Source organism: Saccopteryx bilineata, chromosome 7 (assembly GCF_036850765.1).
Source record: "Saccopteryx bilineata isolate mSacBil1 chromosome 7, mSacBil1_pri_phased_curated, whole genome shotgun sequence".
Lineage (NCBI taxonomy): Eukaryota > Metazoa > Chordata > Mammalia > Chiroptera > Emballonuridae > Saccopteryx > Saccopteryx bilineata.
In genome coordinates, this window is record NC_089496.1 from 103,074,375 (window position 1) to 103,100,235 (window position 25,861).

The 25,861-nt window shown below is 48.0% G+C and overlaps 1 long non-coding RNA gene across 2 annotated transcripts in view; it reads right to left on the minus strand.

Moving 5' to 3' along the window:
- Positions 1-9,156: 9,156 nt before the first annotated feature.
- The window catches only part of LOC136310625 (uncharacterized), a 35,348-nt gene continuing 18,643 nt past the window's right edge, over positions 9,157-25,861 (minus strand). The window contains exons 2-3 of one of the 2 annotated variants that reach the window (XR_010726593.1): positions 20,668-20,860; positions 9,157-14,555 (exon numbers count right to left, since the gene is read on the minus strand). This is a non-coding gene — a long non-coding RNA (uncharacterized lncRNA). Of the gene's footprint in view, positions 14,556-20,647; positions 20,861-25,861 lie in introns of both variants that reach the window. The other variant, XR_010726592.1, reaches the window with a different exon arrangement.

Consider the following 25,861-nt stretch of genomic DNA (forward strand, 5'->3'; position numbering starts at 1 on the left):
GAAATATGTTAAAAATTATATAACATAATTTGCATTTTTTGAATAAACCTAAATGGTATTTATGCAGTATCTCAGTATTCATAGGCATTCTCCATTCTTTAAAGACATGCATGTTTATGTATGTATACACAGAGACACATAGATACACATGATTTTAACAGCTGGGAGCACAGTGGATATGTGCATCTAAGACACTTGAACACCTGCTTTGGAAAGTGCTCCTTAAACAATGCCAGTTAACATGACATCCTACTAGGATACACACACGTGGGAGTTCATTATCATGCTCACAGCTCCTAGCCAGCACCTGGCACAAAATAGGTGCTTAGTAAATATCAGGAACATGAGTGACAGATCCCTTTAGTTCCCTCAACTACCCCTTGAGATGGGCACTAACCTTCCCATAGGAGCAGCAGCGAGATGTTGAAGCACTCACCACCCGCCCCGAGTCGGGAAGTGGCAGCCACGGGTGGAAAGCCACACACTGGGCCTCCAGGGCTCAGAAGCCTCTTACCTCCATCTACACTGGACAACTGAGTCTAGTCACGATTTGGGGGTTCCAGGAGATGGCCATCTCCTCCGGGCAGGGCTGTGGCAGGTCGTGCCCAACTCTGCACCCTCTGCAGAAGGCGAGGAGAAAGGTGGAGGAAGTACAGCATGCTGTATGTTAACGTGCCAAGAGGACCCAGTCCCAGGTCTGGGCCGAGGCGGGTGGGGAGGAGGGCGTGAGGGCCTCGGCAGAAGACTCACTCGTCTCAGCGAACAGGTGTTGAGAAAGCAGGCTTGTGATGCCAGTTGTTTTTGTAGTTGTTGTTTGAAGGGGCACCAGCATTAAAAAAATGGAGCTTTCAGTCACTCAGTAAGTGTTTGCTCAGTATTGCACACGCATACTCACACCGCCACATACAACAAACACACCTTCACATACTCACTCCCATGCTCACACTCACAGGCTCCCCTCTCTCTCTCATCACCTTCGTCACATGGGGTTTGACTTTATTGTTCTCATTTCATTCCATATTCACTGAGTGAGTGAAGAGAATGGCTTGCGTTTTTGAGAGCGTTTTCCAGGTGGCTTGGCACAGTGCGGCAGCCTTGGCTGCGTCTCCGGACCCCAGAACAACATCTCTAAACTGAAAGCCAGTGTAATGGACTGCACCCCCCCCCCACATTTATCCCTGCTGTGATGACATTTGGAGATGGAGCTTTTGGGAAGTAATTAGAGTTAAATTAGGTCACGAGGATGGGGCTCTCACAGTGGAATTAGTGGCCTTATAAAAACAAGACAGAAAGGACCTGAGGAAAGGCCATGTGAGTGCAGCAACAGGTTAGCCCTTCACAAGACAGGAAGTGGGCTCTCACCTGCAGCTGAATAAGCTGCTACCTTGATCGTGGACTTCCCAGCCTCCAGAAATGTGAGAAGTAAATGTCTGTGTGTAAGCCACCCAGCCTGCAGTGTTTTGTTATGGCTGCCCAAGCCAATCAAGACAGCCAAGATCCTTTAACAACATCCTTCAAGACCCCGTACTGCCCAGCCCCTCTCTTTCTTTCTGATCACCTCTCTGACGTCTCTTCCCTGGCTCACTCTCTCAAGCTACCCTGGCCTACATGGTATTTCCTGAATGCGCAGAGCACATTCCTACCCCAGGGCCTTTGCACTTCCATCCATTCTGCTAGGTATACTTTTCCTCCATGGCAAAGTCTTTCGTTTTCTTCAAGCCTTTATTCAAAAGTCACCTTCTCAATAAGGATGACCCTGAAAACTATTTAAAACTGCAACTCACTTTCCCCCACCCAAAACTTTTTATTCCCTTACATGTTGTGATTTTTCATTTTTTTCCCCCATGCATGTATCACTTTAACATATGGTATTCTTTATTATGTTCATTGTTGATTGCCTGTTATCCTCTGCAAGAATATAAGCTCCCAAAGAACAAAAATATTGGGCATTTTTGTTTTCTGATGAAATCAAGTACCTAGAACTGTGCCTGGCACAAAGTTCCTGTTCAATAAATATACATATGTATATATATTTGTATATATACATATGTATATATATTTTGTTTTTGTTTTTGTTTTTTTTTTTGTATTTTTCTGAAGTTGGAAACGGGGAGGCAGTCAGACAGACTCCCGCATGCGCCGGACTGGGATCCACCCGGCATGCCCACCAGGGGGCGATGCTCTGCCCCTCCGGGGCGTCGCTCTGTTGCGACCAGAGCCACTCTAGCGCCTGGGGCAGAGGCCAAGGAGCCATCCCCAGCGCCCGGGCCATCTTTGCTCCAATGGAGCCTCGGCTGCGGGAGGGGAAGAGAGAGACAGAGAGGAAGGAGAGGGGGAGGGGTGGAGAAGTAGATGGGCGCCTCTCCTGTGTGCCCTGGCCAGGAATTGAACCCGGGACTTCTACACGCCAGGCCGACGCTCCACCACTGAGCCAATCGGCCAGGGCCTGTATATACAATATATATTTTGATTGGAACCTTTCACCGCTGGTGAAATAGCCTACCTGCCAAGGAGACCATGCCATACCTAGACTACCCAGCAGATGGCAGCCAAAGAACACCAGAGACAGCTGGGAGCCTATGAACCCAAGGTTCCTCCCAATTAAGTCTAAGATAACCCGGGAGACAAAACCAAGTTCAACTTACTCTCACCCACAGACTTGTATTCGTGAGAAAGACCTTCGAAGTAGGAGGTGAGCTGCTGTGCTGATACAGCCTTTATCTAATACAGTAGGCTGTTTACCCACAACTCAGGGGTAAAAAAATGAAACCAGCTGTTAAGAAGAACCGAGGTCAGAGTCTTCCCACGGTGGGAAAAAGGGGTGTAGGAGGCCTATGGCCATGAACCTGCAGCCCTCCTCCAAGGAAGAAGGAGTGACATGTGGCTACTATCATGGAGGGAAAGAAGTAACACTAAGAACTAACACGTCGCCTGGGGGCAGGGGTGGAAGTTTCCCGTCTTCCTCTGAATACGGAAGATGTTCTGTTCCGAGAACCTCGAGTCTCCCACCACAACGCTGTTCCCTGGGTGCCAACCACCCTCTTCCCAGGCGCTCCTGTTAGCCGTGCAGTCTGGATACTGAGTTGCAGCTGTAACAAACCCTTCCAAGCCGAGTCCAGGGGAACCTGCCTTAGAACAAACGCGGCATTGGTGTGGGTCAGGTTAGGGGAGGCTCCAAGACAGGTAAGGTACTGCTTGTGAGTCTGAGTCTGCTGACCCAGAAATATCCAAGCCAGCTGGTCCACCTGGATACTGCTACAGGAACAAGAGCTAGTGTGTATTGGGCACTTGTGGGCCAGGCATGTGCTAAGTGCATTGCCTGCATTGTCTCAGCAATCCTCAGAGCAACTACCTGAAGTCCACACTGTTCTTGTCCTCATCTCACCGATGACACAGACAGGTGTCACTCACCTAGGAACCCTGGACGTTCCTCTCAAGCTCCCTCTTAGCCACTAGGAGGAGAAATCTGCTGAGTGCGCCATGGATCCTGACAAACCTCAGAGAACACTTAATCCAGCCCCCTCTGTTCACAGATGGAGAATCGGAGGCCCAGCAATGGGAAGAGACTGGCCCAAGTTCACAGAGAGCTGAGAAGCCCACCTGAGTGCTACGCACCGAGAATTGTCCTGCATCCTAACATTCCCGGTGAGTGTTGGGAGGTCCTCTTAATCCCTGAGTCACAGGCTTTTATGTTGTCTTTCCAGATTCCAAATTTGTTCCAGTCCTTGCTGTCCCTAAACACTTCTCATAAGACCTCATCAAAAGAACAATACATCTCTTGTTTTTTGTAGCTTCGTCAACTAGGAGATGGTCCAGCTGGGATTACTGGCCTCTCATGATGTGAATTTGGGCTTCTAAAGCTCATTAGCTACTGTTCTTGGTCAAGACACTCAAGCTCTGAGTTGGTTTGTTCCTCGGTAAAATGGGGATAGCCGTATTCATGGAAGGGTGTATTATATTGTGGAGTAGGCTGTCCAACACAAATATAATGGGAGCCACAAATGCAAGCCACGTGTGTAATTTTAAATTTTCTAGTAGTCATATTAAAACAATGGAAAGGAAACAGGTGAGCCAAATCACTTGACATTATGCACCCTTATTAATTTTCATAATTTGTTTGATTTAACCAGTATATTCAAACTATTATCATTTTGATATCTAATTAATATGTGATTATTAATGAGGTACTTCGCATCTGATTTTTGTTCAAGTCTTCAATAGCTGTTGTGTCTTTTATACTTATAACACATCTCAGTTTGGATAGCCATGTTTCAAATGCTTAATAAGCACACCTGGCCAAGTGGCTACTGTGTTGGACTTTACAGGTCACGGTAAACATTCTGAGCACACGGTGCTGTGATTTAAGTGTTGGTGCATTTACACCTTGGCTGGGCAGGCTGTCTTCACTGTAGCCTGCAGATAATCTGCGGGGACCTGACGGGTCCGGAAGGTTTGAGTTTGGGCTTTGCACTGGGAGGTAATCAGTCCTGGCCCCTCTCTGCTCTAAGCAGGTCACTGGGTGCTTTTGATCGCCTTCCCTCCCCAGAACCGATTCCGCCGGCACCACACACAGGGCTTGTGCACCCTCTGCAAATATTTGTGTCCACTTGTCTTTGGTGCGGCAGGACCATTTGTCACAACGTACAGCAGACTGAGGCCCAGTTAGGCTGGAGAGTGGAGACTGGGGGAAGGTGACAGGAGAGGGGGAGAAATTGTGTCTTCCTTGCCCTGCGGGGTCCTGGGACCCAGAGGTCTGGTCCTGTGGCACTGGGTGCTATCCCTGCTTTCCAGTTAACTCATTTTACAAATTCAAAACACAACATTAATGCAAGTCTATGGTGCTAGAGAACAACTCAGGTGTATTTTGTTAATCGAAAGAAGCAAGGAGCAGACTACTGCGAGCCAGTGTGGAACAGGAGTGCACGGCCTGTCTTTGGGGTAGTACAGAATGATTGGCGGGGGGAATTTGGGAGGGGAACGGGGAACAGGGGTGCAAGAGAGGTGGACTCTTCACAATCTAGCCCCTTGTCGTAGTCACGTGCTACCAGGACTAAGTATCACTGCTTTTCTTCTTTTCTGAGCACGCAGGACTTTTTTAATTAAAAAATAAATGAATTAAAATATCCTTTCTCCTGCTCCATAATTACAAAGGAATGCCCGGTCATTGTCGATCATTTCCAAACCTTGAGGAAAAGCATGAAAATGCTGTGTCATTTCACTGCCGGGTGTTTGAGGGCCCGGGCTCCATACCCGGGGAGATGGTTCACTCTAAAACTAATTTTCCGTGTATCACCATTTAAGCCTCTGGTGGGATTTAATTGGGTGAGAGGAAAAGACAAAGGGGCTACTTGCTAAGCCCTGTGAACACACATGCACGCAATAAACAAAGCAACACACCCGCAGACACACGCAATGAAGCTACACATGCACCCTCAACAACCAAACCTCTTCACACCCACGTGCCGGCAGCTGAACGGCTTTCACCCAACACTAGCTGGCTTTCACAACGGCTATCCCCACACCCAGAGCATTTCACACCCACAAACACAGGTACCCCGAGAACCACAGCTCTTTGCATACACGCACCCAACAACCAGTGTGCTTACACTCACACACACACACCGAGAGCTTTCATCCCCCAATCAACCAGAGCTTTATATATGCACACACACCCCGCAGTAATCAAAGCACTTCACATACACACGCCAACAACCACAGAGTTCACGCACCCACACAAAGCTTCCCTAAAAACTGAAGCTCTTCACACACACACACACACACACACACTCACCCCAGAAAGTTTTACCCCCCCAACGAAGGTGCCTTCACTCTCCCAGACCCCACCAGCCAAAGCTCTCCAACCTCCACAAAAGAAAACCCAAGCGCTTGGGTGCATTTGCCGCAGCAGCAGATACTTGAACACCAAGATGTAGAACTGTGACTTTCTTTTCAGATTAATGAGCGGAGAGAGATTGGAGGGGGCCAGGACGGCGGGAGAGAGAGCAGTTACACCCAAATCTTTTCTCTGTTGATTAGGGATTCCTTCTCCAGCCTGCTTTGGCTCCAGCTAAATCTTTTTCTAATGAGATGTGGCTTATCCAGATCAGAGCGCTGAGAAAAAAGTTGCAATTAACTTTTAGAAGAAAAGGAGTGAGAAAGAGAAGAAAGGGGAGGGTGGTGGAGGCTGGGAGTGGGGGCAGGGAAGGGGGCAGGGGCTGGCAGCCAGGGGGGCTGGTGCGGCAAGGACGCTCTCCTGCATGGACAAGGGACAGCTGACCTTCCCAACACTGTGGTCCCTGCTCCTGGGATTCCAGGCTTTAGGACAAGTGCCTTGCGACTCCTATGTCTGCCTGGGTCAGGCCTCCAGCCACTCCGGGCTCCAGCAAAGGACTGGGAGCCGTAGTCTCCTGGCTCTGGCACCTTCCCTGCTCTGCACACCTGACACCTGGTGGCGAGGGTGGGGGAGAAGGACCCCCTCAGCTGTATCATTCACAGCTGTGCTCTTCCTTCTGCTGACGTACTCCTACAGAGATACAGGGTCCTCGACCATCTGCCAGGAACTTCTGTGACCCCCCCCCAGGTGTCAAGTCAGCACTCAGCGTCTCCTCGGGATCGCTGGGCTCAGCTCCCCACCGACAGCCAGAAGGGACGCCCCGGAGTGGACTGGAGGCACCTGAGCGGCATCTGGGGTCTCCCCAACGCACCTCGTTGTTCCCACGGGCCAGTGGGGTCCCGACTTATTTTCACGTGAGCCACTTAGAAGGTTGGAGAGGGTCTGCAACTGTAAGAGATATTTCGTACAGAAACAGTCAAAATGCCTGAACTTTCTAGAAGCAATATCGATTCACCTTTATTTGCTTCTCTATCGATACACTCAAGCTTGACCAATAGGCACTTCCTCTCTCTGTTGCTCAATTTCATCCGTTAAGAAAAATGAAGGGTAGCTGACCTGCGGGGGCACAGAGGATAAAGACTCGACCTGGAACGCTGAAGTTGCTGCTTTGAAGCCCCGAACTTGCCTTATCAAGGCACATACGGGAAGCAACACTGAGTTGGTGCTTCCTGCTCCTCCCCACCCCTTTCTCTCTCTCCTCTCTCTAAAATAAATAAATAAAATCTTAAAAAATAAAAGACAGAAAGAGATAGGGGGCCACAGGCACTGGCTCTCCAGGGTCTCTGCCAAACCCGATGCTCTGAGATCCCGCCAAAGGGACCGACACAGTCTTGGGATGTCCCAATGTGAGTAACGACACCCCCGTCCCCATGTTCCGCTTTGGGCAGCCACAGGACACCCGCACATCCACGCTTGTTCTTACCCAACCGGACACCAGTTTTACCCTAGGTGGCAATAAGCATCCAGCAATGCCTTCACAAATCTCGAAGCTTCTAACCCAGCACTTGTGGTGGAGCCTCAGATAGTAACTTGCTGCCACGCTGGGGCTCCCAGGTGTGGGTCACTTGGAATTGGGACAGGTGGGTTGGATGGAAGGGTATAAATGAGCAGGGCAAGTTCTCCAGTTCCTTTGGGTGCATGCAGCTCAGAGGGTCCAGGCAGGTCATCTAACATTTTATTTCTCTTCTATTTATTCTCTTGTCCACAGTACTTCCTTTCTCCGGGCCGTGGACCTCCCTGTGCATAGCGGAAGGGCTTTTCACTGCCTTGCCAGAGACTCGGTGGGAAAAAGTGATTTTGTGCCACGTGACAAGCCTGCGTGTTGGTGCCACCCAGAAACACGGTCCCCTTAGTGGGACGTTTGGGTGATTCCTTACCAAATAAGCCCTAGAGATGACACCAGCCAGGGCACAGATGAGCGAAGCCCATTTTTCCTGTGTCTAAGTTCCAAGGAGGTTAGCCTATTCCCCAACTCCAAGGCCCAAGCCTCTCCTTAGCACCGGGTCCCTGGTCGGCCCTCCGTGCTGCCTCGGCCCTCCACCCCGTGAGCTGCTGGAGAACCCTGGCTTTCTCCTATCTCTCTCTGGCTGTCACCAATCTAAGAAGCATATGTGCCAGAAATACTAGCTGGAGCACTAAGTTAGAAATTCTTCTTAAATATATAGTAAGGTCAGATGAAGGGGGGAAAGAAACCCAGAAAACAAAACACAAGACCCCCGAAACAGAAATTGGACACAGGAGGGCAGATGTAGACTGAACAGGAAGTGCTGGCCCTAGGCTAAATGAAACAGCTGTCACCATTGTTCTGGACTGAAAACTGCCTTTGCAAACTCCACGCAGTCCGGGCTCAGAAAGCAGATGTTAATAATTACAGCACATGAAACGAAGGGCACCGGATTAGGCAAGTGACGAAAAAGAAATGGTACCAGTAGATTTATAACTTGCTCAGGCAAATCTGTTTGGGCTGGTGGGGGTGGGCAGGGTGGCCTCACTGCAACCCCCCCACCCCGATTCCCTTTCTAGTTGGGCATTTGGGCTTCCGGGATGGTCTCAGAATCAGAGTGAGGGGATTGTGTAGATTGTTTTAGGGCAGTGGGTGGTGGAGGCCTTTTCTTGCTTCATTTCTAGGGACCGCGAGCCTACTGGGCCATCGCCCATTGCCTTTGACCTAAAGGTAAAAGATAAATCCTCCATCCCAAGGCACGTTCCAAAGGGGGATCTCTAGGCAGACGAATCCTGTAGTCGGATGGCTGGCTGGTGAACGGGAGCTCACGGACACCAAGCTGGGCAGCCTTCCTCAGAGCTCTTGTGTTGACCAACGGGTTCACGTTGAAAAACCCGGGAGCTCACGTTCTCTGCTGCCAAAGCTGATTCGCACTTTAATGTCAGCGGGCCTCCCGCGCATGCGCGGTGGAGGAGGCGAGGGAGAGCTAGGGGACCTCTGAAAAAAAGCAAGCAGAGCAGGTTTCTTGGGCTGAAGATCAGAAATGGAAGAGGCAGAGAGTCGTCACGTGCTGTCTGAACCTTCCTCGGCGCCTTTCCATGGGAACCAGAGTTGTCAAAGGCAAAGCCAAACAACACACACTTAACTTGCATCCACCCCAACTCCTCCCGTCCCACCACCCCCTGGAAAGGACGTCCCCAGGAAAGGTTAGAAAGAAGGTAAGCCATGTGTTTGCCATCTTTACGCCTGATATGGAAACCATATGCTTAAATACACTCGCAAACATACTTAATATAACACTCTTTTATTAAATGTGGTTTTATAAACGCTCTGCCCAGCCAGGGCACCTTTGCTGTGCTGGAGGCTGGGCTTGGCAAAATAATCTTCCTGCTGCTACATCTATTGATACACATTTTTTGAAAATGAGTCTCGGACCCTTGGAAAATAGACTGGTTCTGATTATTATTGCAAGCGGGAAGGGGCACACGAGGGCATCTATTTTCCTCTGATAAATTAAAAGAACTGTAACGGGTGCTTTCTGCAACCTGTAAAAGGGCAGAGACATCTGTGATTCATTTAGCAGCTCCTTACAGAAGATTTATTTGATTAATTCGGTCAGAAGAGAGAGAATATGGATTTTCCCCTGCTCTGAAAGGCACATACGCACTCACACATGCACACAGCCCCCTCCTCCACACACACACACACACACACACACACACACACACACACACACACACGGGTAGACATCTCAGGAATGAGAAATGTCACATTATTGGAACTGGCCAACGCGGGGCCTGGGGGTGAGTGAGCCAGCTCCTGCCCTGTGGATGGGAGGGCTGCTTTCAGACTAGATTTCATTTCTGCAGGCCTGTTGTCACCCAAGAGCAGTTCTAGAGGATATGAGACTGTGGACACTGGATTGCTCGTGTTAGACACTGAGCACGGGGCCAGGCTCTGGCATCTTTGCCTGAATGATCTCACTGCACCGTCACAACGACCCCACCCGGGCACGCAGTTATCATCTCAGCCTTACAGACAGGGAGGCCTCCCCATTCCCAGGAGAGCTCGGCTCAAAATGCTTTTCACATTTTTCAGAGGGTTATTTGGCTTATTCAGTCTTCCATGCCTAAACAAAGTGGACAGCGTTTGTCTATTTAGTGAGAGAGAGACAGAGAGAGGGACAGACAGACAGGAAGGGAAAAGGATGAGAAGCATCAGTCTTAGTTGTGTCACCTCAGTTGTTCATTGATTGCTCCTTGTTCATATGTGCATTGACTGGGGGGCTGCAGCTGAGCCAGTGACCCCATGCTTAAGCCAGTGACCTTGTGCTGAAGCCAGAGACCTTGGCTTCAAGCCAGCAAACTTTGGGCTCATGCCAGGGACCATGGGGTCACGTCTATGATCCCATGCTCAAGCCAGCAACCTCGCGCTCAAGCTGGTGAGCCCATGCTCAAGCCAGATGACCCTGTGCTCAAGCCAGTGACCTCAGGGTTTCAAACCTAGATCCTCTGTGTCCCAGATCGACGCTCTATCCACTGCGTCACCACCTGGTCAGGCAGGATAGACTCTCTTTTGGGTTTATTTCTAGTCTCAAGAGGTCCTGCTTCCTCTGGCCTTGGTGGTCTCTAATTGGAATGGCTCAATCCTACAAGCAGTTGTCTGTAGACAACTAATTCCTGGTGGGCAGGAAGAGTCCTGGAACTAGGCCCTTCGAGAAGGCAAAGAAAATAACTGGCAAGAGGAATCAGACAATCATACAAGATATGAGCCAAAGAGGACTTCGGATATCCATGCCTGGAGTGGCAAAGATTTGTCAAGGAAATGTGCCACCGCTCTCCTGTGCTCGAGCAGACACTGTTGGCTGGTCCCAGCTTGCTTTCTCGCACTCACCTTCAAGATATTTCTCAACACAGCTCTCCTGGCAGCCCCTACCAAAGGGTGAGAATTAGGGCATGAGTTGAAGGCTGTTCGCCGTCCCTTTCAGCCAAATGTCCCATTTTGGGGCAGGAGAAATGGGCCCAGAGAGGAGACATTAGCGGCAAGGCCAGGACGGGGCCAGCTCCGAGCACAGCTCTCATCTCCTGCCCTGGTACTCTGTCTGCACACCAGGGGATGGTGGAAGCCAGGTTCAGTGGGTCACAAATCTCCGCCTTTGCCGAGTCTCTGAGCTCTCCCCCACCCTCCACCCCTCCTAGAACATCACTGAATCTGCTCCGTGGACAGGATAAAAGGCGTCCCCTGGAAAGCAGCACAAGATTGCAATCTCTTTGTTACTTTAAAATAATTAACTCCTAAACTGGGACAGAATGGGGCAGCCCGAACCCATAACACTGGGCAATCCCAGGCCTAAGACTTTGGAAAGAAGTGGAAGGTTTCAGGCTGGAAGCACTGGGATGGGCAGACACTCCCCACTCCGGCCTTTTCCTCTGCTGTCTCCCTGGCTGGACCACAGGAAATGACTAGAACAAAGGCTGCCAGGACTCCATCAGCTGGAGATACTGAGTGCTTGCCTCGGTGGCTGTGGGCTGCCACCCTGTCCTCAGACTTTCCGGAGAGGCGAATCTCCCTGTGGGACAAATAACAGGATGCTGTGGAAGGAAGGAGGGATCCCCAGTTTAGAAGCCCCTCTGGAACTCCTTTCCTGGTGGTCTTTCCTAGGACCTGATATTAAATGTTTCTCGTTCCAGCGTGGCCCGAGAGGGGTTTGGGGGCTCACTACTTAGTTCTGTGGAATGTCTAATTGGCAGCAACAAGTTTTGCCAAAGAAGAAGCTAAGGCTGAGGACCAGGGCTGGTTCAGCTGGTTCAGAGGGTGCGTCTGAAATACCACGTTTTGAAGGGAGGGGTCACTGCCCCATTTAGCCAGGCTGCCTGCCGGATCTCAAGGGGACCTGCTTAAGGAATGGGTAAGGCTTGGGTGTAAGTTACATCTAAGCTATTGGGTCGCTCCCGGTGTTTCTGCAATTTTTGAGGAGGCTTGAAAACACTTTGTTTAAACATGGCTTCTACCATCTTGTTTACACTATGAATTACAAATTCATAGTGAAGAAAAGTTTGCTAACCAAATCATACTCTAGCCTAGCACAGCCTCTTGAAAAGATCATAAATATTGAATTAGTGAGGTCCCAAATAATGAGGATTTCACAGGCCCAAATGACACCTTTTGAAGAGGTTTGTTGACCAAACATCATTTGTTGAAGAAAGTGTTTGTATTGTGAAAGTGGTTTTCCGAATGTTCTCAACTGAAGAGGTGATTGAAGAGGCTGGAGAATGAGCCAAGTTGGGGTTGGGGGTGAGTAATAAACATGGGAGGTGCCCGCTGCGCCATCTTGGATTCCACTGAGGGATAAATGAGTGGGCTGAGGTATGCTCAACTGGCCCCTGAAGATCCCAATAAAGAGAGGAATCTGTGTCCCTGGGAATTGCAATCAAGCTCAGTGGCCAAGCAGGTCTTCAAGAGCTGTGCGAGCTTGGGCAGGTTAGATCATTTCTCTGGGCATTCGCTTTCCTCTCTGTGAAACAGAGGTCCTAATAACACCTCCCTCATAAGGTTGCTGTGAGGATTAAATGAGATAAGACCCTTAGAACAGGGGCTGCTTTCAAGAAAACATTATCTCCCAAGCTGATGAACGGATGCATAGCACATAGGGTGTCCATACAAGGGAAAATCATTTGCTCCTACAAAGACATGCAGTGCTGACACAGCTGCCGTGTGTTTGAATCTGGGAAACCTTGTGCCAGGTGCAGGAAGCCAGGCACGAAAGGCCATGCTTTGTCTTGTTCCACGTATAGGAAATGTCTAGAATAAGCGTCTTCTATAGAGGTAGAAAGGAGATTAATAATTGCCCAGGGCTGGTGGAGGGATAGAGGAGTAGGAAGGTGAGAGTTAAAAGGGTACAGGCTTTCTTTATGAGGTGATGAAAATGGTCTAAAATTGATGTGGCCAAGACTGTGAATATACTGGAAACTATTGAATTCTATGCTGTAAATGGATGAATTGTATAGTATGTGAATTATATCTCAGTAAAACTGCTAAAAAAAAAGTCTTATGTTTTTAAGTCAGCATGGTTATAACAGAGGATGATGGAAACTGACCCCTGGAGAGTCCTTGTCCCACCAAGAAAAATTCAAATGAAAAAAACAAAACAAAACAACCAAAAGAAACCATGCCTGGGAGCCAGACTCACCTGTTGCCTCATCTGCTAGAAGAGACAGAAGCCCCTCCCACAAAGGGCTATAGAAAGAAAAGTGAGGTCATTCGCGCACAGTGCTTAGCCCAGAACCTGGCGCACCCAGGCACTCAGGAGACGGTAGGGGCCCTAGGATGCTATGCAGGACAAACGATAACAAATGTCCACAACCAGCCTTCATACGTTCACTGCCTTCTCATCTCTGTGATAATGTCATGCTTTCCGCCCCGTTTCCCCATCGCTTGTCTTTTGTCTTATTGATTTGTAGGTGCCTGTACCCTGAGGGCTCCCTTCCCCAGATCCTCGTCACTGGGGAAGCTGAATCTGTGGGCATGTAGCAAGACCACTCTTCCTGCTTCTGCCCAGAAGGGTACAGGCTTCCCAAGGATGAGTGGCTTCTCTCAGGGTTGCTGCAGGTCACACAGTACCTCTGTGCAGAATAAAGTAAGGGGTCTCTTCGCCAAGACACATGACTTCTGTCTGCTGGGAAAATGTTATGATATACTGATTTTATAATAATAGACACTTTATTGCAATCCAGAGAAATGGAATAAATATACAAATTGATGCTGTCCGAGATGTGATTGGCACTCCTTTGGTGAGGGTGCCCTAATGTAGTGCCCAACTGTGTGGGCAGAGCTTGTTCCTAACTTCTGGACAGTGTCTTTATGGTACACAGTCCCTGTCTGCGTCCCCTGGCGGAAGCCTGGTGTGAGTAACGAGGCTCCAGTCCTGGCCTCTCGCATCGTGCTGGCTGACCTCAGACTTGTCATAATATATTTCTCGGCCTTCCTAATATCTGCTCTGTCTTACTTCTACCTCAGGCTTAAAGGAGACATCGCCATGGGAAACCTGTGGAGAGAGAAAAGGCACCTCCAGAGCTCATGTTGGTGCTGTGGAAGCACAGTAAGGTTGTCGTGGTCTAGTAGCACAAATTTAAGGAAATGTCCTCTACAGGCAGGTGGTCCTGTGCTCCCTTGGCCAGCCGTCAGGAGCACCCCCTGTCCGGGCTGTGGCTGCCCTGGGAGGCAGCGTGCCAAGGGGCATATGCAGGATTTCTTGGCATCACTGATGGTGCATCTCATGCCATCTGGACTTGCTTTACACGGTCACAGGGGGGCTGCTGGGCCCAACCAAATCTCTGCACCAAGTGGACAACTCCCAGGGTGTCCATCTCCTCACACGGCCTGACCTGTGGGTTTCTGCAGTGGTTAGAAGGCCACAGGTGAAGGCTTGGCAACCCCTCCGACACCAGCACCTCTGGCAAGTGCGAGGATGTGCAGTCCAGGGACCTCAGGGCTCCAAGGCTTGGCTGACATTGTTCTGTGGATTCCTGAGCATTTTGGCAATTTCTATGAGTCTCATGGAATGGTGTAGTGACTCCCAACGAGGCCATTTGGGCTGACTGATGCTTCACATTCCTTTGTGGTGATCTGGAATGACATCAGCTGGATATGTGACACCAATTCTCCCGATTCCTTCATGGCCAGAAGCTCCCCAAGTGGTGGGACTGCAGCTAGAACTGACTTTGTAAAATAGGAAAGTGAATTAGTACATAATGAGTGCACCTGCTGGGTAGAGAAACAACTTTTGAAATGCCGAACTGTAGGGAGGGGCAAAAGTAATTGAAAGTGTTCTTGGAGGCAGGAAAGCCCTTATTTCATTTAATAAATCCCTTCAAATAGCACTTGTGTACCAGACCATGGGCTTGGGGCAGGGACAGTGAGACCCAGGAAGAGAGGGTTCCTGCTCCCATGCAGCTGATGCACTTACTGTGGGAGACAGGCAGTAAATGAAAAACAAAAGTGACCTTCCTTAGGCGCTGAATAAATGGTAACTGTTAACGTAAATGTCAATAATAAGGGATTGGTTTAATATATTCTAACACACCCATGTTTTGGGCTGTTTTATAGCCAATACATACATGGTTTTTTAAGGAATATCTAACGACGCAGGAAAGTGCTCACGGTTCATTCATTCATTCATTCAGCAAACATTATTTGAGCACCTACTCTGGGCCAGGCTCTATGCTGGGCTCTGGAAACAGAGCAGGAAGCAGCAGAGGCAAGCTCCAATAGGCTCAGTGCTGTTCTGGCACTTCTGTCCTACTCAGAGAGACAGCTAATACGTATGTGGAAGAATGTCCAATTAGGAAAAGGTCAGATAGAGACCACGAACAGGGGACAGTTAGAGATGCCTGGGAGAGGGGAGGGGACTGCTGTAGCTGAGGTGGTCATGGAGGGCCTCTTGGAGGAGGTGACTCAGAACTAAGAACTACCTAAGAGGTGGCCAGTAAGTGAAGATGAGGAAGGTTTCTGGAACCTTTGGGACCAGCTAACCTTTCCTTAGTGCCACTAATGGGGAAACTGAGGCGTTGTGGCTTGTCTTGGAAGTCGGTGACATAGCTAGGGGAGAACCCGGGCCTGGGTTCCCTGGACAGTGCTTCTCCCCTGCCTGTGGCACTCTGGCTCTTCGTCAGTGTCCCTTCTGAGAGCTTTCATGGGTCTGGGGCCACACAAAAGATGTGTCGTAAGGGTTTCTGGAAGTCCTACTATGTGCCTCGTGCCAGGCCCAGAGCTGTGAAGAGTGTAACACACCAAGCCATGAGTTATCCACACCCACGCAGGACCGCGAAAGCCAGCAACACCAGAGAGTCTGGCCGTGGGCACAGCATCCCGACTGAAGGGACCCTAGGAGGAGAGGTCATCGTGGTGGGGCTGGGGGATGGAACTTCCTTTTGTTGACCCACGACTTCTCAGGCCCCAGCCCCTGGCATGGCAACCCAGGGAGGGGAGATTGCCGCCTCGCACCCCGGGCTGGGGGTGGCCCAGACCTTCAAAGAAGCCCCAGCCATGGATGCAGCCACAGGAATGATACGAGACCAGCCTCACCCCTGCTCATTTCTGTTCCTTGTTGCTCTGCCTCCCCACCCCCCTCCCCGCTGCCTTTGATCTCAGTCCCACTGAGCTTGGCCTGGTTTGAGGTCTCCTGCTGTGACACCCCAGGCTGGGACTCCAGCTCACAGGGACTCTCTCTCTCTCTCTCTCTCTGTATCACAGCCTGGATCTGGCCTCCTGCCTGCAGGGCTGTGGCAGCAGGCTCCCTCAGGACCCAGCAGGAGGTAACAGAGGAAAAAGGTAACTCTGGGCCAGAGTGGGGAGGGTTTTGCAGGCCAAGGAAGGACAGTTGGGCAGATGCATTTAGCTTGGGGATGAGAGCCATCTCAGCCCTGCCATCTGCGCGGTGTGCAAGACCTAAGAGGGGCAGTTGCAAGTAGCGGCCAAGAGTTCAGGCTCCTGGTGGGACCTGTTCACATTGCTCTCATTTTTCTCCCTGGGTAACCATGGCCAAGTTCCTTAACCACTGTGTGCCTTGATTTGCTCATCTGTAAAAGGGAGTTAAAAGATTAGCCACTTCATAGGGTTGTGATGAGGATTAGGTGAGGAAATACATGTGAAAGTGCCTGGCTTGTAATTGGCCGCACCTTGCGCTGTCACCGATGCTAATGTCTCAGCTGACTTCAGGAAGAATCAGCCAGCCCTTTGGAAGCACAGCTACCAGGGTTCTCAGAGTCTGTCTCCTGCCCTCTGCACGGAGCAGTATAACTTCAAATCGCCTGCATCCTTGCTCTCCTTTCTCCTCTGGCTCTGGCCCAGATCGGATCTAGGACCTCTGAGGGACTGACTGCCACAGGTTCTTCCTTTGCCTTCCTGCACCCAGCCTCCTTCCGCCCCGGCTTCCCCTGCTCAGAGCTGCCCATTGGGTCTTCCAGCCCTGCTCAAAGTCCTTGATGTGACTGCAGAGGAAACAGCCGCCTCCTCAGCTTTTCATTTAAGACCCTTGGTAATCTGACCTTTACTTTTCAGCCTTAGGTGGATCTGAGAAGTTGAAGCCTAAGTTTAAGTCTGGGCTCCACAACATCTAAATTGTGAAACCTCTATGCACCTTGGTTTTCTGATCTTTAAAATAGAAACAGACCTGCCCGATTGACTTGACAAGAGTGAAGATCAGCTGCGCAGGGATGTATATGCTGTTTGTACCTGGAGAGTGACTTACCGTTTGGGGGCTACACAGTGGATTTCTTTCCTTGGGCGTTTGTTCTTGTCACTCCCTCTGCCTGGAGTGCCTTGTCATTCTCATTGTACCAAATGGGTACATCCTTCAGAACCCAGGGCAAATGCCATGCTCTTCTGTGAAGCTGCCCTCATTACTGGCCTGCACTGGTCTCTTTCTCTCATGTGTCCTCCATCACATGGCTCATACCTCCCTCACACACCTGTGACGGCCTCATTTAGTCCTGGTCTTCCTGTGGCTGCTTTATCCCCTTAGACTGAGCTCCGGGAGAAGGACGACCCTCAAATCAAAGCAGGTTTTCCCATAACAGCTTATCCCCCATGCAGAGTGGGGGCCTGGTGAGCACTTATTGAAAGGACAGGTGACTGTATGGGTGAATGAATGAATTGGGGTAGAGTGATGGGACACTGAAGCCAATAGATGAGCCTGATCCTCACCGAGGGGCTGTGACATGGCCCTAGGTGACTTTGCGATTTCCCACACGTGTCCCACATGTTCGCAAACATACTGGATCCAGAGTGTGTCTACAGGAAAGATTGAGGGGTAGGAAGCCGATTGGAGGTTGGGGAGGGGGCTTCTCTGAAAGCTGTGTTACATGGAGCGTGCGCCCCCTCATTGCAGTGCGGGTTAGGGGTGAGGCTAGTCTCACAACTGAACCAGGGAGTGTGGAGGAGTCCATGCCACACCTTACTTCTACTGGGGGTGCCTCCAGAGTGAGCTTCTGGGAGGGGAGCGGGGAGGGTGGGCTTGCATGGGAGCTGAGGGAGTGTCTCCCAGTGACCTGACTTATGTCTCACACACAGGAGCACCTGATTTATTATCAGGGACTTAAAGCACACAGAAGAACAAAGGGCCCTGGGGACATTTGTGACCCAGCTGCTCCCTCTCCATACTGAGCCAAGGCACTCTCAGTTCTCAGAGCCCCTCCTGAAAACCCACCCCCACTGCTGTATTCGGGGCCGCACATTCCTCAGGCACTGTTGAATCCCAAGCATTTTAATGCCTGATATCTATCGCCGTATGGATTTTTGTTTTATCATGAGGCCACTGGAAAGTTTTTTTGATATCTCTTTGAAACAGATGTCAGCAAAAGCTTCCAGCACAGATCAAGGGCAGGTTAAGGCCTTTGAGATGGGTCTGAATGTCCCTTTAACACTGTTCAATCTAATACCCAAATATACCTTGAGTCATTACCCTGTTTTTATAAGAAGCTCTGAACCCTGTGTTCGGGAACTAATTAAGCATACAAATCAAGCCCTGGGATCAGGTGGAGCTCTGTTTAAATATCTTAACCTTTTATGATGATCTTAATTTAGAGGAAATTCAAAACACATTCAGAAGTCTTAGAAAATGAACTGACTAGGAATTTACTGGCCGGCTTCTTTTCTTGATGTTGGGATCGTTTCTTTACAAGCCGAGCCCAGATTCCTGGGGAAACCCTCCGTGCTCACCACTTCCCAGGAAATGTAGACATTTGTTACTGGCCTGGGATGCTCAGAAGGGTCTGCACCTGACTCTCCCTTCCACCAGCAGCTTCTCCCCAGCCTGAAAGCCCACCATTCCCCCAGCGCAGCCCAGATGTCTCTTGTCCGCCAGGAGGAAGGGGGAGAAAAGACTAGACTCTGAACCTGGAAACTTTATCTTCCTCTTTAATAAAATCAGTGTGGTATGAAATGAATCGGTGTGAAATAATCTGACAGCCTGTGTTGTTTTGGGAGGACATTGTGGAGGGGAGTTCAGGGCAGGGCCCAAGATGTGAACTGCAGAGAGCTACCTCCATATTGGCGGCAGGTGGCCAGGAGCGAAGGCAGGGGCTTGAGGCTGCCCTCCTGTTCCGTTCTAGGTTGATTCTGGTGGCGGGGAGTGTGGGCGTGGTCAGTGGGTCTTTGCCTTGTCGCCTACCGTAGGCAAAGGAGATGCTTGATCTATAAGGTGCGTTTAAAACATGTGAACTTATCGAATCTTCCATTGATTACTAACAAGGTCTTTAGCTGTTCATTCAGTACATCTTATCGAGCACCTGGATGCCAGGCTCTGTTCTGGGCACTGGGGATTCACTGAGCAGGAAAGGCACAGTCTTTCCCAGGATGTTAAACTGCCTCTAACACAGGGGCCCAATTAGTGTACCAAGACCGAATGTGTCTCAAAAACACTTTTTCTTAATGATCTTAGAACATGATTAAACCTTTAGAACACGATTTCCAAATAAAATACAAGGTGCCTAGTTAAATTTTAATTTCAGATAAACAACAAATACTTGTTTACCCTAAGGATGTCCCAAAGATTGCATGAAGCATACTTATACTAAATATTTGTTGTTTATCTGAAGTTCAAATGTAACTGGGTATCCCGTATTTTTATTTGCTAAATCTTGCAACCCTACTCCAGCAAAAAAGATACAAATCAATCTTGGATGTTAAGGATTAACTTTGGAGAAAGGCAACCAGTCACAACCTTGTTCCGGGCCTCTGTCCCTATGTTATTTCATTTAGAACTCACCACCACTCCATGAAGTGAATTCAGTTATCATCCCCACTTTGCATATGAGGACATGGAAGCTCAGAGAGGTTAAGTGACTTGCCAAAGGTTGCCCAGCCTGGGCTCTTTTCATGGAATCCCAATGCAAGCTGATGATTACTTCTGCAGAGTTCTTATTTTCCTTGCTTGACCTGGCTTCCCTCAACTCCTTCCCCTTTTTTATCCACAAACGTTCAAGGAGAGATTCACCCCCGTCAGATCAATGTCACTGCCATAATGAAAACCACCACCCAAGCCCATGAAGGACGAGGTCTGTCGATCCCTAATGAGAATGGTTCCGATTATGCAAAAAGCAACCTCATGGTTATTCTAATGTTACAAGTAAATATAAAACATTTAGAAATACTTGGCTTGGGCTGTTTTTTTCAACTACAGATGTCTGACTCCCTGCCAGTTTATTATTAAAAATGCTACGGTGGTTTGGGTACAAAGATTGCTGTAAAAATAAAAGCTGATGCACTCCCAACACTCGTTTTGACTTTGCGGAAAAAGTTGGCAACGGTGAGGCTGGAGCAGATGGTGGCTAATGGCGGCTCTGCAGTGGGTACCTCGATATTCAGAGCTCAGTTATCACCCTGCTCACAAGCCCGCAGGTGCTTCCCCCTGCACCCCAAGTCCCCAATCGGCTCCCTTTCCCCTCACTTACTGGCGTCTCCCACTGTCCACGTGTTCACACTTGCCACGTCCTCCCCAGCTCTTGGTTTGGCTGGTGCCTCCTCCGCCTCCATCCTTCAGGCCATCTCCGACCTGCTTCCCCGAGGTGGGTGTCCCCTTTTCTGCCCCCGGTCACTCTCCATCACGCCACTCGGCTTATTCTCTTTATTTCCCTTATAACTCTCAGAAATGACCTGTTGACTCTTTCGTTCCCACCGGAAAGAAAACCTCCATGAAGACAGGGTTCCTGTGTGTTTTGTTTCTACCCTGTGTCCCCAGCACACACAGCAACGTGAAGCGCCCATGTAGCAGTTGCTCAATAAATGTTTGGCGAACAAACTAATGAATTTACCAGAACAGCTGATGTCTTACATGGCGTCGTGGCCTTGGGGTCCATGGGCCGGAAGGAAAGTGGTAGCTTCTTCTATACACTTTCATCAACTCATGGGAACACTGGCACGTGGGGGTATCCTCTGTGAGCGACGGTTATGAGGCCAGCAGGAGTGTCCCAGATGGCGCGCCAACCTTAGCCATGGAAACCGCTTCGATGGGCTATAGCATTTGCCTATGTATGAAGGAGAAACATAAAAGAGAGAAACGGTGGAGAGGGTTCAGATGCACCAACATACATAGTGTCACCCTACTAGTCTTCCTATTCCAGGGGCATGGGAGAGGAGCGCTCCCTGGAGGCTTGGTCCTTAGCTCGGCCTTCAAGGCTCTTCCCACATGCGCTTCAATCTTCCTGGATTCCCTCTCATGCCTCTCTACGCAGCCTGTGTGCCACAGGTCCCGAATTATTTCTTGGCATGCTTTCTCACGCCTGCCTCTCTACTCTCTCTGTGCCCTTCCTCCATCTGTGCAGATCCAATCATTCAGGGTCTGGTTCAAAGATCATCCTCTGGTTGGACTCGGATCCCATCCATCCCTACCTGGTCATGAGCTCTCCCTCTCTGAACCCCCCAGGCATCTCTTTCTTTTCCTTATCCTGCTTGCTATCAAGCCTGACTTCAAGCTTCCGAAGGGCAGGAGCTGTGTCTCATTTTTCTGTCCTCCACCGCTCCTGGCACAGTCATTTTTGTGATTAACGAGCTAATGACATTTCCCGGGCACGCGCAGCCTCAAGTCGTTAGCTGGGAGCCCTGATGGGGCAGCGCCAGGACGCTATGGCTGTTCAGAGGCTGTAACTGTACCTTCCTCTTTCGCAAGATGTGAGGGAGAGTGATGTGACTTATGGAGTGTCTACAGGACCCCACATGTCCAGATGAAAGGTCCAGAAAATAGGCTCAACTTTCCCTTTTCTATTCAGATGTTTTCCGTTTGGGTGGCCAAAAGCCTGGAACAGCTGAATTCCTGGGCGCGCTACAAACCTCTCCCATTCCCAACTTTCCCAAATGTTTTCTTCCAAAACTCTGTCCAAAAAAAAAAAAAAAAATCCCTGAAGAGGTTCAAGTGTTAACACCGAACACATGAGTCTGAGAACCAGCGATCTGAGTAGAAACAAACCCCCTGTTTTTGCCAGGTGAATGCTGTCAAATATATGGACATGCAAACACAGGTATCTCAAGCGGGCTGTAAACAGAGCCTGCGTTTCACACGGGTCCGAATTCACCTTTAAAAGGATGGTAACTTGTTTTGGAGAATCTCACTCATATTTAGCCAAGGATCCTCCCTTTCTGCATGATCCAGGAGAACTGGAAATGTTCTGGGAGCAATGTGGTTTTAAAATGAAGCCCAATACAAGCTTTTGATCTATATATGGGAGTATGCATGCATATGCAACCCCAGTGGATTGACAGGCTAAATTTAAACACTCCCCTTCACGTACAGAATCTGGATTTACGATCTTGCTTTGGGACACACACATCTTTTGAGTTTTCTACATACACAACACATGGAGAGGTGAAGTGGGAACCCTGTGATCTTTCTAAGGCTAACACCCAAGTGTGGCCTTGGCAGCTTTGGGGCCATTGTCATATTTTCAACAAGTGATTGCTGTTAGAGAGTGAACTAGTAAAAATGTTTCCCCGAACTCATTGTGAATTGCAACAGGAGGAAACACTCCATCACTGGAAAGTGACACTAATGTATTCTATTAGATTTTCTTATCATGTTAAAGAGCATATTAAAAGGAAATGTTTGGAAAAGGGATGCCATAACGTGGTATGATGGATGGAGAATTCCTAATTTGGAAAAAATGTGCTAAGACAACATGATTGATGTGAGTGACCTACTTTATTTTATAAGAAAGTATGAGTTGCCTCGGGCTCATTGGTACACATATTTGGAAAAAGTTGTTTTTTTTCCACATTAAGTTTTTATTAACATTTTCAAAAGAGCAGAAACACCATAGAAGGATATAAGTTGCGACTTGTCAATGCAGATGTGTTTGTAGTCAGTCATTTGCTGCTTAGAAAAACGTATCTCCTTGCTGGAAGGGTTCCCGAATTAGGGGTTTCTTGCCAAGGGAACATCTGACAGGATAAATATGACACCCTTTTCACTGATAAAAAATGACAGGGAAGAGCGTGGTGGTGTTTTTTTTTTGTTTGTTTTTGTGTTTTTTTTACAGCAAAAATAGATCTTCTCCTTGAAGGTAGCAATCTCTTGAGAAAGATTAACATTTCATGCCCCCCCCCCCCCCCCCCCCCGCCACCTTCTGGCTGCAGAGAGGAAATGAGAGCGGCCAAGTTAACTATTCTGTTTCTATCGGGAGACGTTGTAGCCGGAAGCCAAGCTCCCATCCAAGGAGGCTGCAGAGTCTGAAAGTCAGGCACTCTTGGGTTTATCCCAGGAAGCAGAAGAAACGGCAGAGGCTGCAACAGAGGGTAGGTGACTCACAAAACACTCTGTCACCATTAGAATGATGTTGCCACTGAGTTTAAGAACTTAAGAAATGCCTATCATGGTGTTTACGGAGGAAAGTAAGATATGAAAAAGAAATGCGCATAAGCTTTCCGAGGGCAATTTGTCAATGTGTCCCCCAGAGCCTTAGATTTCTGCATGCCTTTGGACCCAGAAATTCTACTTCTGGAAATGTCTCCTAAAGAAATAACCATGAGTGTTTGCAAAGATTTAGGTAGTAAGATGTTCGCTCTGGATTTATAATATTAAACAGTTTACTTAACCTGCATGTCTGAAGTTAGGGATTGCTTAAGTAAATTCACACATTTAATACAGTTGTTAGAATGATAATGTAAAATTGTAATGTGAAAAAGATTTATAGGTTATTAAGTAGGAAAAGTGAATTAGAAAACATTATGCATATTATGATGCTATTTTAGAAGCTAGATATACATATGGTCTACATCAGTAGCTATTGTTATATATAATGATACTCTTTGAAAGTACTTATAAGTATCATATATACTATATATATATTTTTTTCAAAATGTTAAGAATGACTATTTCTAAAGAGTAGATTTTACAAATACTGTGTTTCCTTTTGTATGTTTTCATTTTCTACAGTAGACACACTTTACTCCGGTAATAAGTAAAGCAGTTATTAAATAGAAAATCTGAGAGACTCAACTAGTTATTTAATATAAACAATAAGGAGGTTCCCAAAGGTTCCCAGATGCAAACTAGTTTTCTCATCTCATAGTGATAACAAATTGAAAATCAAAATGAAAAATTATTCTATTCGCTAGAGCAAAAACAAAGCATAAATCACTCACAAAACTGAAAACACAATGACTAATTCATTAAAGAAACATCCAAGACCTGTTTAGAAGCAAATATTGCAGGATATCAAAGAAAATCTAAACAAAGTCACTTCTTGCATTTCTTTTTGGGATGACTACGTATTATGATTTAGATTTCGATTCTCCTCCAAATCAGTTTATATGTTTTATGCAAACCCAATACACTTTCTGATTTAAAGAACTGGCAAGTTGATTCTAAACATTATCCCCCAAAAATGGGATACATGAGAAATGGCAAATTTTATGAAACAAGAAAAACAAGAGGGTATGCATTGCTCTCTTGGCTTTTAAAAGATATTACAGAGTCAGAGGAATTAATCATTGTGATAATGTTGTAGGAATATCAGATAGATTAACAAATTAGAATGTAAAATAGAATGAAATCAGTTAATGAGGAATAAGTTGTATTTATGGGGACCTGGCATGTGATAAAGATTATACTTCTCATTAGTAAAAAAAAGGCTAGATTGTTTCATAAACAGTGTTGGAATAATTAGATATTCATTCAGAGGGGAGAAAAGTGAATTTCTACCTCGAATTGCACTCACAGAAAAAAATTTCAAATGTATTAAAGATGCACACATTTTAAGAATTATAGAAGTTGCAGAAGAACCTAAATATGAATAGTTTTATAATCTTGAGAAAGAGACCTCTCTTGAGAGGAGATAAACCTCAGAATCCATAAATCTAAACAGAAGACAAACTAGAGAAAGATGTAACTTTTATGATAAGCAGTGGATTAAGTGCTTTACTATATAAAGTACTATTTTAAGATAAGAAAAAGGCCATCATTCCAATAGAAAAAATTGGGAAGATACAAACAGGTTTTACACAGAAGAAATACAAATAGCCATGAAACATACTAAAAAAAAAGGTGCTCAGTAATAGTTTAAAATTACATTTTAAAAGATTATTTTCATACATCACTATCAAAATTTTAAAAAGGAATGATAATAGTCAGTGGATTGAGGATGTAAAGAAATATTTTTGAGCCGGTTATTTCATTTCCAGGAATTTACCCTGTGGAAATAGTCCCAGAACGTCCCAGTGGATGCTGGAATACTATGCCATTGGCTGAAGGAGGAGGCGGACCGATACACTGACAGAGGACAAGTCCAAGAGACAGCGAGTCTGTGATCCCGACTTCTGCTCGAGAAGCCCGCGCAGCTATTCGTATGTCGCAAAGAATTTTTATTTATTTATTTATTTATTTATTTATTTATTTATTTTGTATTTTTCCGAAACTGGAAACGGGGAGGCAGGCAGACAGACTCCCGCATGCGTCTGACTGGGATCCACCCGGCACACCCACCAGGGGCGACGCTCTGCCCATCTGGGGCGTCGCTCTGTTGCGACCAGAGCCACTCTAGCGCCTGAGGCAGAGGCCACAGAGCCATCCTCAGCACCCGGGCAAACTTTGCTCCAGTGGAGCCTTGGCTGCGGGAGGGGAAGAGAGAGACAGAGAGGAAGGAGAGGGGGAGGGGTGGAGAAGCAGATGGGCGCTTCTCCTGTGTGCCCTGGCTGGGAATCGAACCCGGGACTTCCGCACGCCAGGCTGACGCTCTACCACTGAGCCAACTGGCCAGGGCTGCGAAGAATTTTTGCAGCAGACTGTCAGTGGTGGTAGGCACCTTCCCTGACCTTTCCCTCTTCTGTCACATTTATGTCTTTCGTGATCATGTGTGACTTTTATAGTAAAACATAATGCATTTCTGATAGATGTGCTTATAGAAGTGAGGTGACTTGCTCAAGGTTGAGAGCACATGAGGACCAGAGAGGCTCTGGGTCTCCTGGTGCCGAGGATCCTGCTGCCCCTAAAGAGCCCCTCCTTTAAAGGAACCCATAAGCACCCTGAAAGTGCCACT